Source organism: Cyrtonyx montezumae, unplaced genomic scaffold (assembly GCF_038088225.1).
Source record: "Cyrtonyx montezumae isolate F1298 unplaced genomic scaffold, pur_monq_1.0 scaffold_18, whole genome shotgun sequence".
Classification (NCBI taxonomy): Eukaryota; Metazoa; Chordata; class Aves; order Galliformes; family Odontophoridae; genus Cyrtonyx; species Cyrtonyx montezumae.
This window is the reverse complement of record NW_027071914.1, coordinates 16,556,813-16,572,204: the sequence shown is the minus strand read 5'-3', so window position 1 is coordinate 16,572,204 and position 15,392 is coordinate 16,556,813.

The following is a 15,392-nucleotide window of genomic DNA, read 5'->3' as shown; positions in this document are numbered from 1 at the left end:
CACTGGGTGCACTGAAAAACAAAACTGCAATAAAACGGGCAGATGGTCCCGAAGGAAGGGGGGAGGGGGCGCAGAAAGGAGGAAACGAGATATTAAAAAATGTAAATGAGAGGGAAATTATAAAAAGCATAAAGCTCCTGTCCCTCGGGGAACAGCTGTGTATGCTAATCCCTCCTGGGCTGCTCCTTTTGGATCTCCCTTCCTTCCTTCCTCCGTCCCTCTCTAATAGCTCCCTTGTTCCTGCTGGACAAAACTGGCCCTTTGTGGCTGCTCTCAGAACAACATTAAAAACAGGAATAGGGAAATTGTAAACAGGAGGCTTTTGGCCTACAGGCCAAGGCACACACCGGCCTCTGAGGTCTACTTCATGCTAAGCAAAGAAACAGATCTTTGTTGCTGAAGGGATTAGGGCTGCGGGATTTCTGAGGCACGGCGGAGGCATTCAGCTGGCCTGAAGTAGGGCCTTTGTAAAGAGATACCTCCATTATAGATCCGCGAGCGGAAATCGTTCGTGCTCTTTATACAATCTGGGTAATGCGATATTGTTGGGCTGCTGAAGGGCTCTGGTGAAGCAGGGCCCTATCTACTCAATGGCAAATTCTTCAGCAGCTAAATGGATGGTGGTATCATTACCTTTACCAGTGGGGGGAGAGGGCAGCAATCTGTCTTTAACCCTTAGGTGCTTCACAAGAGCAACCATGGCAAGCTAGGAGTCCACTCAGACTGCATTATCACTATTCCAGACAAGTACCCACCACCCAAGGGAGTTTAATCTCAAATTGCACATGAAACAGCTATGCATGCCATGGAACATTCGTTGCCCGTATTCCTTCCCAGACCACCTCTGCTCTGTGCCCCACACACGGTGCACAGTCCCCACTTGGACAACCTGCTGAGCCCTCCACCAACCCCAGCAACCACACCGCTGCCAGGGCTGAGCCGTGGCAAGCCCGCCTGCTGGGCTGGGCTCTGGGGACCTGGGGAGGATTTCTTTGTTTTGTTGTAGAAAAGATTAACTAACTCCTTTCTGATGAACAATAGCCTACAGTCTGGTTGGCACTAAGGTGATTAACAGCTACATGCAGCCCACGCCACCAACCTCCAAGTATTATGGGTCTTTCCATGGTTAACTTTAATTAAACTATCCAGCTGAGCATAGGAGCCATGGGAACGGCACACACAGCACGCTGCAGCACCAGCAGCCTGGAAACCTCTCCTGGAAAGTGGCAGCACCGAGCCACCAAGCTGTCTCCATCGGTACAAACGTTGCATCTCTATGGCTGAGCACCTCCAGAGGTGGATTTTCACACTTTTGTTAGTAGTTGCTAATAATAGCTCTTTTTCTTTTTTCCGAAAAAGAAAACTACGAACATCTGCAAACAGAAAAGTAAGTCTGCTCCAGAAAAAGAGCAGAAGTTGTGACATTTAGATTGGTTGCAACGCTGAGATGGGAAAACAGATCTGAAATCCTTGCTGCTGGGGCGGGCTGAGCTGCAGTCCTCAGGCTGGGGGCTGTTCTCCATCCGAGCACTGAGAGCAGCCCCACACTGCAGGAACGGCTGTCCCCATTCTGGGCCGCTGCAGCCTTACAAAGCCCCGAGGTGGCCATGTTTGAATGGAGCTCATTACAACCCATTAAGACAAAGCTTGTGGGGCCGGCAGCAGCGCATCACCAGCCACGGCCTTCCAGCAGTGCTCATCAGCTTCATTCGGGGAGCTCAAAAATGTGGTGTCCTGCATTCTGAAGCAACATCTGGCCTGATAGTAATAAGAAAAAATGAGCATGCAGTCAGTGTTTTATTTCAGGCGCTGCCTACCTCTCAACCTTCCACCTTTTTGGCTCTAATTTCCAACTTTCTTCCCAGGAAAATGTTTGTAAAAATAATTTGCTATAATTAGAAAAACACTTCATTGAAAATTCACTACTGGAACCCTGTCCTGCAGCTCAGTGCTATGAAGGCTCCGCAGCCTGGGACAGGTTACGGGTCAGCCGACAACCACTGCGATGCTGAAGCTTGTTTCAGAAGAATTATTTTGGACTTCTGGCTCCTGGAATCCAATGCACGTGTGACGTTTGTTACATCAATGAAAGCATCCTTGATTCCAGCTCCTGTGCCTGGTGGGGAGCCCAAATCCCAGCAAGAAGGGCAACCACAGAAACTGGCTGTAAGAGTTCAGCAGTGCTGTGCAGTGTATGCTCAGGCAGTGCTGCTGTGGCTGCTTGAAGCCCCCGGGCACCACTCTGTGGGTCCATGCTGCTCACTGGTGCTGCAGGGAGATCAGTGAGACCAAGTACCTGAGGATGACACGACCAAGAGTGCTGGGTGCTCACAAAGCACCGCATCCTTAATACAGCCTTACCCAGGGACAGAATGACTTCAGCTCACACCACTCCTTAATGTTTAGAATGGTACTGCTGGCTCTGTTGTCAAAAAGGGAGTTGGTAATGAAAGCAACCCAGCAGCAAAAGCCTCCGAGCTGGGACTTGCAGCTTCTAACCTCCCTCCAGCTCTGGGACCTCTCGAACACAGCAGAGCAGGCTGGGGTTTGAGCGATGGCGACGCTCCGACCAATTACGGAGTAATTAGAAGACCAGTGTGGGCTCCACAGAGATAGCGTTGCATATGGACTTTAATTATGATACCACAGTCTTGCCAGAAAAACACAAAAGAGGATCTCAGGCGGCTCGGAGGATGCATATGGCTTGTGTAGGTGGAGAAAGCTAAGAGACTGTTACTTTGGGTAGGAAGTGGATTTTCTCTCTCCTATAATCTTGTTAAATTACCCTGTTTTTAAAGCAATGATTTATATCTCTCTCTTCAAACCCAGAGGGGAAAAAAAAACAAACCCTCTCTAAACAGCAAGTATGTGACAAGCAATACATTTTCACTTTCATTTATCCTCATACTGCAAAGTTCACTCAGCAAACCCAAAGTGTTAAAGGAAAATGCTGGGGAGGACTGGTTAGAGAGAAAACCTTGGCTGAAATGAGATGGAAAACAGATTTCCTGGTTTAGGTAAGTATCAGAAAATAATACATAATGTGGGACGTCTGAAAAAGGAAGTAGGAAAATATTCAGGAATTTGCATAACCATTTGCAGTCTGAGCAGAGCAGACAAAAACAGCGTCGGGAGCAGCGAGCACACGGAGCAGCTGTGATGGAGCGGGGCAGCACCGTGTGCCCATCCCCACTCTGCCCCAGCACCAACCACAGCAGCTCCATCACTGCAGCCCGTGAGCTCCGCTGACAAACAGCAATAAACTGCGTTTCTGTTCCACGTGCACATGAATATCTGAGTGAGGTGTCCCAGATTCTCCCTGGCGCTGCAGAGTTTTGCCTTGCAGGGAGTTCCCCCTCCCTCCGACACCAGTTTTGCAGCTGGGTAGGTCCTAGCAGCTTCCAAGGGGAACCATTTCTTAGCAACACTCACAAAAACAAAATGGAATGAAAAAACACATAAACCTGAGGGGGAGGCAGCCAGCAGCCCACCTGCAGCAGGTGGAGGGCAGGCACCGAGATTTAAACCGACAGCCATCAGCTTTGAGCTTGAAAAGAGCACCCTCACCCTCTTCGTGGAGCACCCAAAGTCTCCTGTGCTTTTAAAAGCAGAGAGAAAGAAGCAGGAAAATGGTGAGACCAAGAGCCTAATAAACATTAACAAGCATATAGCTCCCTCGTTTTGGTTTCCTCCCAGGCTGTGTAAGCACTGCACAGTCCCTAGATGACACGTGAGGTGTCCACACAGACAGTCTGCTTCACCTCTCCTCCAGCCTACAGAGACCCACCAACTCTTCTCATGAGGAGAAGCCCCTTTCCCCTAACAGAGATGGAGCTCTCCCAAGCATGGAGTAAATGGTGAGGTCCTGCAGTAAGAGGCAGGAAGAGAGCAAGATGCTTTTCCAGGGAGAAAAAAACAAGAGGAAAGAGCTGTCAGTAGGGATGACCCCATTGCCAAGAAGGCTTCCAAGGATGGCAAATCAGCTCCTGGTCTGCGAGCTGCAGGCTGTCAGAGACGGGCAGCTCCAACCTGCGGAGATGAGGCAGATCGGAGTAGTGATTCAGCTCTGACCCCGGCCCTCCCAGATGGTGCAGAGCAGCATCCTCCCCTTGGCCTGGAGGCAGGAGCTCATGTAGGAGCACACAGCTGTGGGTACTGTGGATGTGGGAGCTCTGCAGGCACTGCTGCTCAGTGCTGACACCACTGCCGGGAGCATTCCTGATTTCGGCACTGAAAGTGTTACACAGAACACGCCATAAAGTTCCTCTGAGGCTTTAATTTCTCTCCCCCCGATCTTCCTTTGATTTTTATTCCCTCCTTTCCTCTTGTCCTTTGAACTTTTAAAAAGGCACTTTGAAGACATGTCATAAAGCGGTTTCTTATTCACGATCTCCTCTTTGATGCTCACGCTCCTCGGTATGAACTGCAGCCCTGCAGGATGTGGGACCAGAGGAGCTGAAAGCCGACACTGAGGAGACAGGGCAGGAAAGTAAAAGCATGGATGCAGTCTGTCAGTAACCCACCCGAGCCAGGAGCACAGCACAGCACACAGCAGCCATACCCCAACCCCGTGGGGCTGCAGGACCGTGCAGGGCACAGCAGCACTTGGGGCCATAGGAGCTCCAATGGAGAAAAGACCTGATCCAGAAGAGCAGGCGGGAGGTTGCTGCCTGCTGAGCAGCTCACCCACAGCTCCTGCCCCTGCCTCTAACCTGGGGTCTTTATTTTGGCCTCTCCCCAAGTAAAAATGCAACACAGCCCGATTAGTTTGGATTGGTCAAATGCAACTGTGCAGCCAAAATTAGTCATGCTGCAAGGACTGTGCTTCAGCAGAGCACACAACAGCTCTGAGCAGGACATGCAGATCTTGGGAAGTAACTGCTAGGTACAAGATGGACTGTGGTATTAACTCCATGCACTGGATCTTCTGTTTCGGTTCTGCATCACCTGCATTTAAACAACACTGGTGATCTCTTCCATAGCTCCATTTTGAAATTTGGGAGGAGGAGATGTCCCAAAAGCAGGGCTCAAAGCTTGGGATAAAACCTTTATCCAAGTCTTAACAGGGCTTACATCCATAATGGATAGGGCAAGGCAAAATGGCAGCCCCAAATCCAAGAACTAGTTGGGAAAAAACTACAGATGAGCCAATGCAGACAAAGAAAAAGACATCACAGGTTTACTTCTTATGCACTCTAACCCCTGAATTCCTTCCCTGCTGGAAGTCCCAGCAGCAGGCAGACAGCAAGGCTGCCAGCTGAAGGAAGATGACACAGAGCACACTGCCCAGCCAGCTCCTACAACTCAGGAGCACCACTTTGCTCCAATCCCACTTTCCATCCTAAAGCATCTTCCCCTCATGAACAGCTCAGCACTGAAGCCCAGCTTAGTTGACATTTTTTTCCCCTCCTGAGTTTTTCTCTGAATTAAAACCGGACATTGCTGCAGCAAAACTCTTTTTGCAGAGCTGGCCTCCATGGCACAAAGCCTCTGATTGGAGCCTCTCAACTTTACTTAACCTCTGCGCAGAGAATTGCATTCACTCATCGCAAGGGGACCTCTCAGCACCAGGGGAGCAGATGTTCGGGCAGGAGCTGCACCACACTGAGCCCGTGGTGTTCACCGGGGGGGTCCGGGGGTGGTTTGGGTTTTGTTCTTTTTCAAAGCTGCTTATGTCAGAGTAACTCCTTCCACGGGGCAAAGTCACCCTGAAAGCTGCCTGATGGGCTTTGCAAACATTGTTTTTTGGGCATGCTTTTCCTTTTTACCTGCAAGACAGATCTAGCATGGCTGTGCGTGCGTTTTCACTTATGTTATTACAGCCGAGCGTCTGTTCCTGGGTCTGAATGCAGATGCATCTGGAACAGGAAACTAATGTGCTTCCAAACCTCAAACTTTTCACTTTAAACTCGAGATAAAGAGGAAACTTTGTTTTAAAGACAGATGTCCCATAACAAAGGACAAATATATTTCCAGAGAGACCAAGCCACAGTGCTCCCGAGAAACCAGTACCTCAGAAAACAGCAAAACGTGAATTGCTGCAAGGACTGCAGCGTGTGCGTACTGAGCCACCCCTGCTTAACACCCCGACAGATGCTTCTCACACGCAGCACAAAACCACAGCGTTACCAGGAGGTAAAGGCCTCGGATAACGTTCGCACACTGCTCTGACACAGAAAATCCCAAATTCCCCTCTATGGCTGCAAAGTCTGACAAAGGCATAATGGAAATCAGCTTCCTCCTGACAAAAATGTCGCCCTGGCACAGCGACAAGTCCGCAGAAACTTTCCGGCCTGCCCTCCAAGAGCAGCTCTGCCGTTTCCATTAAGCGCCTGAAAGCGCAGGAGGCATCCGGAGCAGAAGTGCACTCCCAGCGAGAGCAGGCACGGCTCAGGGCTTGGAGGGCGCCGAGGACGTCCCACGTCGTTCCCCAGCAGCAGCAGGGATCTGCCCCGGCACATTGGCAGTCTCAGGGCTTCCTGCAGAGAGGAGCCCACACGCGGCCATTCCAGAGCATCTGTTTGGAGCTCCCTAGGGAGCATCCGTCAGAGGAGACTCCAAACAGAGGTGGGCTGGAAATCCCTGTAGCATCTGCAGCAAGTTTGGGAAAGCTCAAATCCAGATCGGAGCTCTGCAACAAGAGAGCAGGCCCCAAGGGCCAGGAGCACACCTCCCCAGGCAGGCAGGGGCAGCAGGAGCAAGCACCATGCTCCGTGCAACACCCCAGGAGCACACGGAGCCAGAGCTCCCAACGCTGCCCAGCCCCACACCGCTGCCAGCTGCCACCAACAGCCACACATCAGCCCCAGCCCCGGGGATGGAGCATGCACTCCTGCGCATGCATCACACCGAGCGTCTCTCCTCTCCACCCTGATCACACGGATGTGGAAGTTGCACTGCTGCCTGTGCAGGGAAGTTATGTGAGAAGAGTAATTAAAGCACTTTTGGCGGTGTTTTAATGAAGCTGTGCAGCTGGAAGCAGGCGAGGAGCCAACACCACGTGACCGCACAGCGCTCCTTGGACTCCTTTCAGGAATCTCCTCTAAAGGATCCAGTTGTCCCACATGAGATTTTTTCCCCCCCAGACTGAACTATCAATGTCAGCTACCAGTTTTCATGGAGTGAAGGGCAGCAACGCACGCTGGGAAGCGGTTGTGCATCAACCACCCTGTTATAAATATGCTGCAGATGCAGCTATACACAGTATTTTATTCCACCATTTATCTTCGTGCGAGCAGAAAGGCTGCGAGCTACGTGTGCCTGCTGCAGAGAGCACTCCTAACTGAGGTTATTGCATTCTTGACTTAAGCCCATTTTTCTGGTTTCCATGCAAACACCAATGAATTTTAAATGGGAGCATTCAGCCAGGGCCTTCCCATTCAGATAAAGGCAGCACCTCTCTGCACGAGGGTTACACCCGCGCATGGCAGAGCGATGAGCCCAGCGGGCTTCCTCTGCCTCCCACACAGGGCATCCCCCCCCTCCCACTGCAAGCTCACAGCCCGGGTACCCCCATCGGCCACGGGACGGCTTCTGAACGCAGGACTATGAACGCCTGCACCTCTACGCACACACACGTACAGGTGTGTGCCCACAACCAAAGACAACAGGAACGTAAATAGGGTTTACGCCTAATTATGGAAAGTACTTTGGCAGGAGGCGACCGGAGGCACAAAGAGCTACTATTTGGGTTCCCCAGGCTGCTGCCTCTGTTCGGCACACAGTCGACAATATTTAGACAGAGCGGGCCAGTTCCTTCCTCGCAAGGTAGCTTCCTGCTCCTGGCAGCCCTCGAGCGGGCTATAAAATGACCTTATACTTAAGGACAGCATCAAATTAAATAAGCCAAGGGAAAACGCGCCCACTCGCTCCGCCGGCGGCTCTGCTGTTGTTTCATGGCGTCCCGGGGAGAAAAGGGAGGAAAACAGGAGCGTGCAAAATAACAGCTGGTATTAATCCCACGAGACTTTCGGTTGGGCTCTGCCTCCCAATCTGCTGCCCCTGTTCCAGCCCGTGTGGCACATCACATCTGAGCATCTGGCTCTGCAGCCGAATAGAGAGCTTTTCATTGACGCTCAGATGCACGCGCAGCCATTCAAAAGCCTTATGTTAATGTTTTACAGTGCTCCCACCTGAATAAATTCAATTTGAGTGCCACTTTTCCATTTGTGGATCATGAAACGTTGGGAGGTCTGGATGCCACAGTCAGGTACCGAAAGGTAACGTATTACACGCTGCGTGGGTCTGCCAAACACAGCAACCATCATGGGATCATTGAGGCTGGAAAAGACCTTAAAGGCCCCCAGCCCAAACCCCAGCCCACCACACCGTGCTCACTGTCTCCCAGCACTACATCTCCACATACTGGAACCCCTCCTGGGATGGGGAGCCCCCCACCTCACCGGGCAGCCTGTGCCAATGCATCACTGCTCTTTGGAGAATAAATTATTCCTAGTACTTCAGCTTGGCCCTACCCTGGTGCAACCGGGGGCAATCACCTCTCATCCTACTGCTAATTATGACTACAAAGCTCTACAGGACTCCCAGCCCCACAGCCCCCCAAGCCCGAGCAGGGAGCAGCACTGGACCCATAGCCATAGGCAGATGGGCAGCAGTGGGCTCTGCTCACGGGGCACTGTGAGAGTGGCCTGGAAAGCTGAGACACCACGGTGCCAAGAAGCGTGACATGGCTCGGTGGAAAAAAAAATCACTAATACAACATTTTTCCTAATCCACCCACCTTCCTGCTCCCCTCTGGAGCAGGACAACTGCATTACAGCAAGGGTTTGTCAAGCCAGGGCTGGAGCTGTGCAGGGAAGGGAGAATTCCCAACGCTCATCAGCACGGATCCAGCTCCCATTGGAGCACAGTGGGACGTGGCCAGCATGCTGCCAGGCCTCTGCCACCTCTCTGCAGGTGTCTTTTGGTGCTGATAAATTTCAAACACATTTGTAAAGGCAAAGGGACCAGCACAAACAAGGAGACATTACAAAAGGAAGGAAAAATGAATGCTCACGCATCTCTGAGGACCTAGGCACTCCAAAGGAGGGATCTCCAACAAGAGAGCCTTCCTCAGTGCCACTCAGCCCTTAAATGAGGTCTAAGAGGGGCAGAGGCTCCACCCCTTTGGGTTGCACAGGTGACTTGCCTTCACTTGTGCTCCCAGGGCTGACCCAGTGTTTCCTTCAGGTGCTCAATCAGTGGTTCAGACTGTGACTCAGCAGTCCCCATACAGCATTATAAGCTAAGCAAAAGCCATAAATATGAATTTGGTAAGAGTAAGGACCATCAAAAATGCAGTTGGTCCCTCAGCTCTCCTATTCCCCTCAGTTAAATGTCAAGTATGTCCATCCTCAGCAGTGATGGCTATAATCACAGTGATTGCTGCAGTGCCTCAGAGCGTGGAAGGCTCCGGGCCCAGAGCACAAAGCACTCCGTGTGCACCTAACAGATCTGCAGCTCTGTCTGCAGTGTGACCTGTGCAGCATGAAACACATCAGCAAGTTCAGCATCTTCATAAAGGATTTGCCAGGCTTAAAATCCTGGTCACAAGGATCCTCAGATCCAAAGGTGTTGGTGTAAACTCGCTTCTTCCCATTCAGCATACCTCAGGTTTGCTGCCTTGCTCCACACCTCTTTGGCAAAACAAAGTGGGGCTGAGTTTATTCCACTCCTGCAAGGCACCTCTGGAAACCAAACACTCCTGGCCGGGGAAGCAGCAGCACAGGGCTCCTTCCTGCACAACCCAACCCCTCACAGTAATGCAGGGACAGAAGCACTAGGTGGCAAAAAAGGCCAACAGGTCCTCGCTAGTCACACTCAGAGAATGAGCATTAAGGCATCCCTGAATCTCCGGGTTGTTGGGCACCAGCTGCAGTGGGTGCCAGCAGAGACCCACAGCACCATGGGGTTCTGCTCCCACTGAAAGAACTGAACCAAGAGCTCACAAATATCGAAAGCAGAGGGAGAGAAAGGGGTTAAACCCCCTAAGTGTAACTGACAGGTATGCATTGCTGCGCATCGCTTCCTTCCTGGTGATTGCAGTATAATAAAGCATCAAAACAAATAGTAATCCCCCACAATGGCTACAATGGGTCCGTATTCCAGATGAGAAACATCTGCAGCAGCAGGTCAGCACTTCTTCTCTTTTCCTGGGCAATTACTCGGACAGTGCTAAGCTCTCATAGGTAAAATTATTCTCCCAGCGTCTTCTATCACTTCATAAATCAGATCAGCATTTTTGAAAGGATCAACAAAGCCCTGTGGATAAATGAGAGCAGAAGATCCCTCCGATGTTCAGGTGCTGCCTGCATGCCACTCCTGGCTGCATTCACTCAAAAGGAGAGGGAAGAAAATCCCTCAAACTCTGTAACATTTTAAAACATGAGCACAGTCTTTCCCATCCCAAAAGGAATAGGAGAAGGGTGGGATTAGACCAGGGCATAACTGTCAGATTAATTACCAGAGAATTAACAAGGACTATCCCATTAATTTTGGAACCACTACTGCCAATTATGAAGGCATTGTGTTTGCCATACACATTGATTAGAAAAGCTGTTTATTTGAACTAATAAGCAGAAAATGAGCTGAAATTGTCTTTTCTTTATTTTTAATATGATAAATGGAATCAGCTATGAGTACATCTGTTCTGTGCCTCTTCCCACAATATATTCTGCCTGAAAAACATTCCCCGCTGTACCAACATCTCAAATGAATGGTTATCCCCAAAGCATCACCTACAAAGCACGCAGCGGTGCAGGCTTAAATTCTCATTCTGTGTTTGGTCCAGCATCCGAAGCAAGCCACGATGCACAGAGAGGAGTAAGCAGGCCACCACCGAGCAGCCAAGGATGGGAGCTGAGCCCAGCCTCGCATGCACCCCTTGGCACAGTGGCATGGCCCAGGCAGGTGGGCTCGTGCTGTTCAGGCCCTGCAGGCTGGGCTGCCAGTGGTCCATGGACCTCCACCCCCCCGAGGGCTGTGTCACTGCAACACCACAGCTCAGGGAGGAGCCAGTGGGCCAGATTCAGTGCTTTATTTTAACCACAGAACTATTTTTTCCTCTCCTTTTAATATTTTAGTTTTTCAAAGAATTTTGTTATTGAGCAGCTTTAACTCTCAGAGCTTCCTCCCAGCAGGAGATGCCCCGGGACATTTTGGGCAGCAATCTGCATACAAACCACTTCTGGTTTGCAAAAAAAAAATGTCCAAAAGGTAGGAAAAAAAAGAAAAATCCAAATGAGAGGTCATGCACCCACCTGTGCCACGCAGCAGCTCCAGCCCAGCAGTGCTGCCCCATCCCTCCGGGCACTCCTGCAATGCTCAGCCCCAGCAGCTGCAAGCAGAGGGGGAGAAGCACCAGCAGATAACCAGTGCCCTCTTTTAGCTGCGGGCAACTCATTTGCTTTTCTGAGGAGGGATTCTTGACTTCATTTGGTGGGGGTTTTTAGAGCAGCCACGGTAAAGTTTCTGCATAAAGGAAAAGCAAACAGCTGAAGGGTCCACCCCAGGCTTTGATCCTCCCTGCAGAGAGCAAACCATGAAGTGTTTGTTAAAATCCTAATCCGATTTAAAGCTGCTTTTGACAGTGTCAGGGAAGGAAGTGGCCGCTGCCGGTGCCCCACGGGCCGGGGCTGCTTCAGCCACGCCGCACTGCCCACGAAAAGCAGCAGCCCCCCACGCAGCCCGGGATAAAATCCCCATCAGAGACAGCTCGTCCAAATGGGCCCGGAATGGGGCTCTCACTTTGGGTGCCCTTTTTCTCCCTGTAGCACAGATCCCCTTCCCAGCAGAGGCAGTGCCCCAGGCTCCGTCCAGCTAACAGCTCAGGACTGTCAGAGCTCTGCGCAGCCCTCTGGTCCCAAAGCTCTCACCTGCAGAATTCACGGGAGCCAGAAGGCTGCATGTAAATCTATTTCTACTGTATTTTTAAATCATTTCAAAGGGAATCAGCATCAAGTAACCCACGTAGAACCGGTACAGCTATACGCTGATATTCTGAGTGAATCACTCATTATTAGGGCACAACAAAACTCTGATCCTCTGCCAGCCGGCCCCCCCACGTCCCTCCCTGATGCAGCTGCAAGAGATAGCACTGACATCACATTCTGGTTGCAAGGATGTTCCACATCAGTTGATGAAGGAGAAGCCACGGGCCCAATCTCCCCCCCCATGCCTGCCCCTTGCTGAACCATAGAAGCACAGAATCATGAAAGCTCAAAAAGATCTCTCAGATTCCCAGCACCAGCACCATCCCACCCCACGATGTCCACTGACCACATCCCCCAGTGCCACACCTCCACGGTTCTGAAACACCTCCCAGGACAGTGACTCCCCACTCCCTGGGCAGCTGTGCCAGTGCTGAACACCCTTTGGAGAAGTGGTGTTTCCTAACATCCAACCCAAACATCCCCTGGTGCAACTTAGAGCCATTATCACTGGTACTCTTGCTGTTACCTGGGAGAAGAGGCTGACCTTCACCATGCTACAGTAATCGAAACGTACAACAAAAAGAGCCCAAAGGGCAGCCCCCACTGCAGCCCCCACTGCAGGGCAGCCCTGGCTGCACGGCGTTCCAGGGGGAGAACACAGGAACTTGAGAGATTTAAGCTCTTGACATCTGGATTCTGTCATCAGGATAAAACAAAGCTGGGATCCAACCTTCTTTGGTCAAGCACGGATCAGAAGATGAACTTGCACATTTCCGCTTGGCGGGTCATTATTTTCAATACCTACAATCCCCCAAGTGATTCTCAGGAGCACAGACCGTGATACGAAAACCAAGGCCCAGCACACCAGGATCAGGAACACGCTGCTAACGGGGAGGATTTCGGAAGAGCTCCCTTGGCTGGAGCCGATAAGCAGAGGTTTTGCCTTGGAACTGCTCCTAAATCCCAGCTCCAGGAAAGCTTAAGAGAATCAATGTGGTCATTCACACAGCGAGAGCAGTCTGAGTGCTTCGGGACACAGGTGTCAGCACTGGGGAGAAGCATGGCTCTTTGGGGAAAAATGCTCCTCCGTGTGCCAGCGTGCACTTAGCCACAGCTGCTGCTCTCCTGTTACTGGATCCCAGCATCAAATGTGGTCTGAAGAGATGTTTCAGCCCGACAATTAATGACTTCATATTTTTCAGAACATTTCGGGAGGCGTTAGGAAAGACAACACGAGGAACTCCCCATCTATTCCAAGAGCAACTTTTAAAGAGCAAAATGACCTTTACTTCAGTAGAATGTGCTTATGTAGCAGGAATGGGACGTTTTTTTTAAATGATCCCTTTTCAAACAATTAAAATTCACACCCACACCATATGCAAGTACGCAAGTCAAAAGTCTCTGCTTTACATCACACGCAGCACTTTTAAATGACATCTCCTTTTTCCAGGGTGGAAAATCACAGTCAGCATTTGTATATAAATATTATTACACAGCTTGAATGTACAAGCCAGGAAACAGAGTGCTGCATGACAACGTGCTAAAAATTCCTCGCTGCATTTTTTTTTTTCTGTGGAGAAACCAGCAGCGTTTGTACAGTAATCCCACTGTCACACGTGGTGTCCTGCTCACAGCGACAGAACCAACACCCCATCCTAAAGGTGAACTGCGATGGTGCGTGGGAAACCCTCTCCTCCTCCTGTGCTGGTGATGCACGGGCCCCTCCCAAAATCCCAGAGCACACCAACACACGTGGTAAAGCCCTGGCAATTAGCTGTGACTGCACACACACCTCTAAGCAGTCACAGGGCTGTTTAATTAGGAGTCTTGTCGCGTTTCCCCAAGAGGCTGTGTTCTCATGCGATCTCTTCGAAGGAATCCATCTTAATAACAAAAGTAGGTTGTATCAGACTTCCAGCTGCCACAACCTTCTCTCATAGCCTACGAGTGACTGACGGGGCCGAGCCAGGACTTGGCTTTGGGTTGGGCTAAGAGGAAGCACAGGATCCGTTGACCATGCGATAATTAGTGCCTGTCCACCATGTGGCATCAAAACCATTTCTTCTGGGAGATTCTACCTTGCTATTCAAAGACACAGAAGGCTAACAATCCTGGGCCTCTGCATCAACGGCCAACAAAGGGCATAATATCAAACTGAAGTCTCCAACTTTCCATTCTTTGAATCCTAGTCCTTCCACATCAAGTGGTGAACTCTACTAATCCACTGAACACCAAGAATTCAGAGATAACTCAGTAGCCTTGAAAGTAGGCTTAGTTTCTAGGCTGAAAAGCAGAGGTTTTAGACTGAACTGAAACAAATCCCACAGCTCCTGTAACCCAGGGCCAACAAGACCTTACCTTGTGTATCAGTTTTTCTTCTTTCCCATTCCTCGAACATTTTCCATTTGCCACACAGATATGAAAAGCTCTTACGCTGCCCTGTGCACCAAAGCTCTTATTGTGAGATATGCACCAGGACTTTGGCAGACTTTTCTTCCAAGGAGCTTCACCCTCACATCCCGTTACTCTTGAAATCTGGCCCAACTCGGCTCACAAGTTAAGTCTTTGTGCATCCTCACTGGGTTTTTCCATCAAGACGATGGACTGACTTTCTCCTTAACTTGCTCCCTCCACTCCCAAGGACACCTAAACCCATCAAAGTGTCTCACAACAGATGTGTGTCAGCTCAGCCCAGTGAGGCTTGCACACCTCTGCAGCACCACAGTGCAAGCAAGAGCTGAAGATGGGGCAGGAAAGGGAGCTTTGTGCCAACCCCTTATATCCTACTCACAGAACAGAAAGCTAAGGAGGAATGGAAACAAAAGGATGCTGCAGCTGAGATGAATCCATTGCATTCATTAGCCAGTGGGACCTAAATGAGCTGCAGCAGTGCAGAGCTGCAGCAGAAGACAGATCTGAGATGCAGGGAAATGTTTGTACATTTGTACAGAATGCTTTGGCAATGAGCTCAGGTTGGATATTAGAAAACATTTCTTCTCCAAAGAGTGGCCAGCACTGGCACAGCTGCCCAGGGAGTGCGGAGTCACTGTCCTGGAGGGTGCTCCAGAACGTGGGGATGTGGCACTGGGGGACATGGCCAGTGTGCGTGGTGGGGTGTGCTGGAGATCTGAGAGGTCTTTTCCAAACTGAGTGATTCTACGGTTCTATGAACAGAAACAAATCTCTCAGGGACAGCCACCAAGAAGGCCACCCAAGGCTGCCCAGGAAGCAGAGCTGCTCAGAATGGCTGCAGAAAACAGTGGCACACAGGGATGTGGGAGATGCACAGCTCAGCAAGCCACGGCTGCAGCATCCGGCTGCTCACCTCTTCGCATCGACAGCCCCAACCTTCTCCTTTCTGCACATCCTCCTCCAAACCTTAATATCAATATTGCATTCAAAGAGTCAGCAGTTTTCTTTGGCAAGGACAAAGCTGACCACTTCCTACCTCCAAACAGTCCC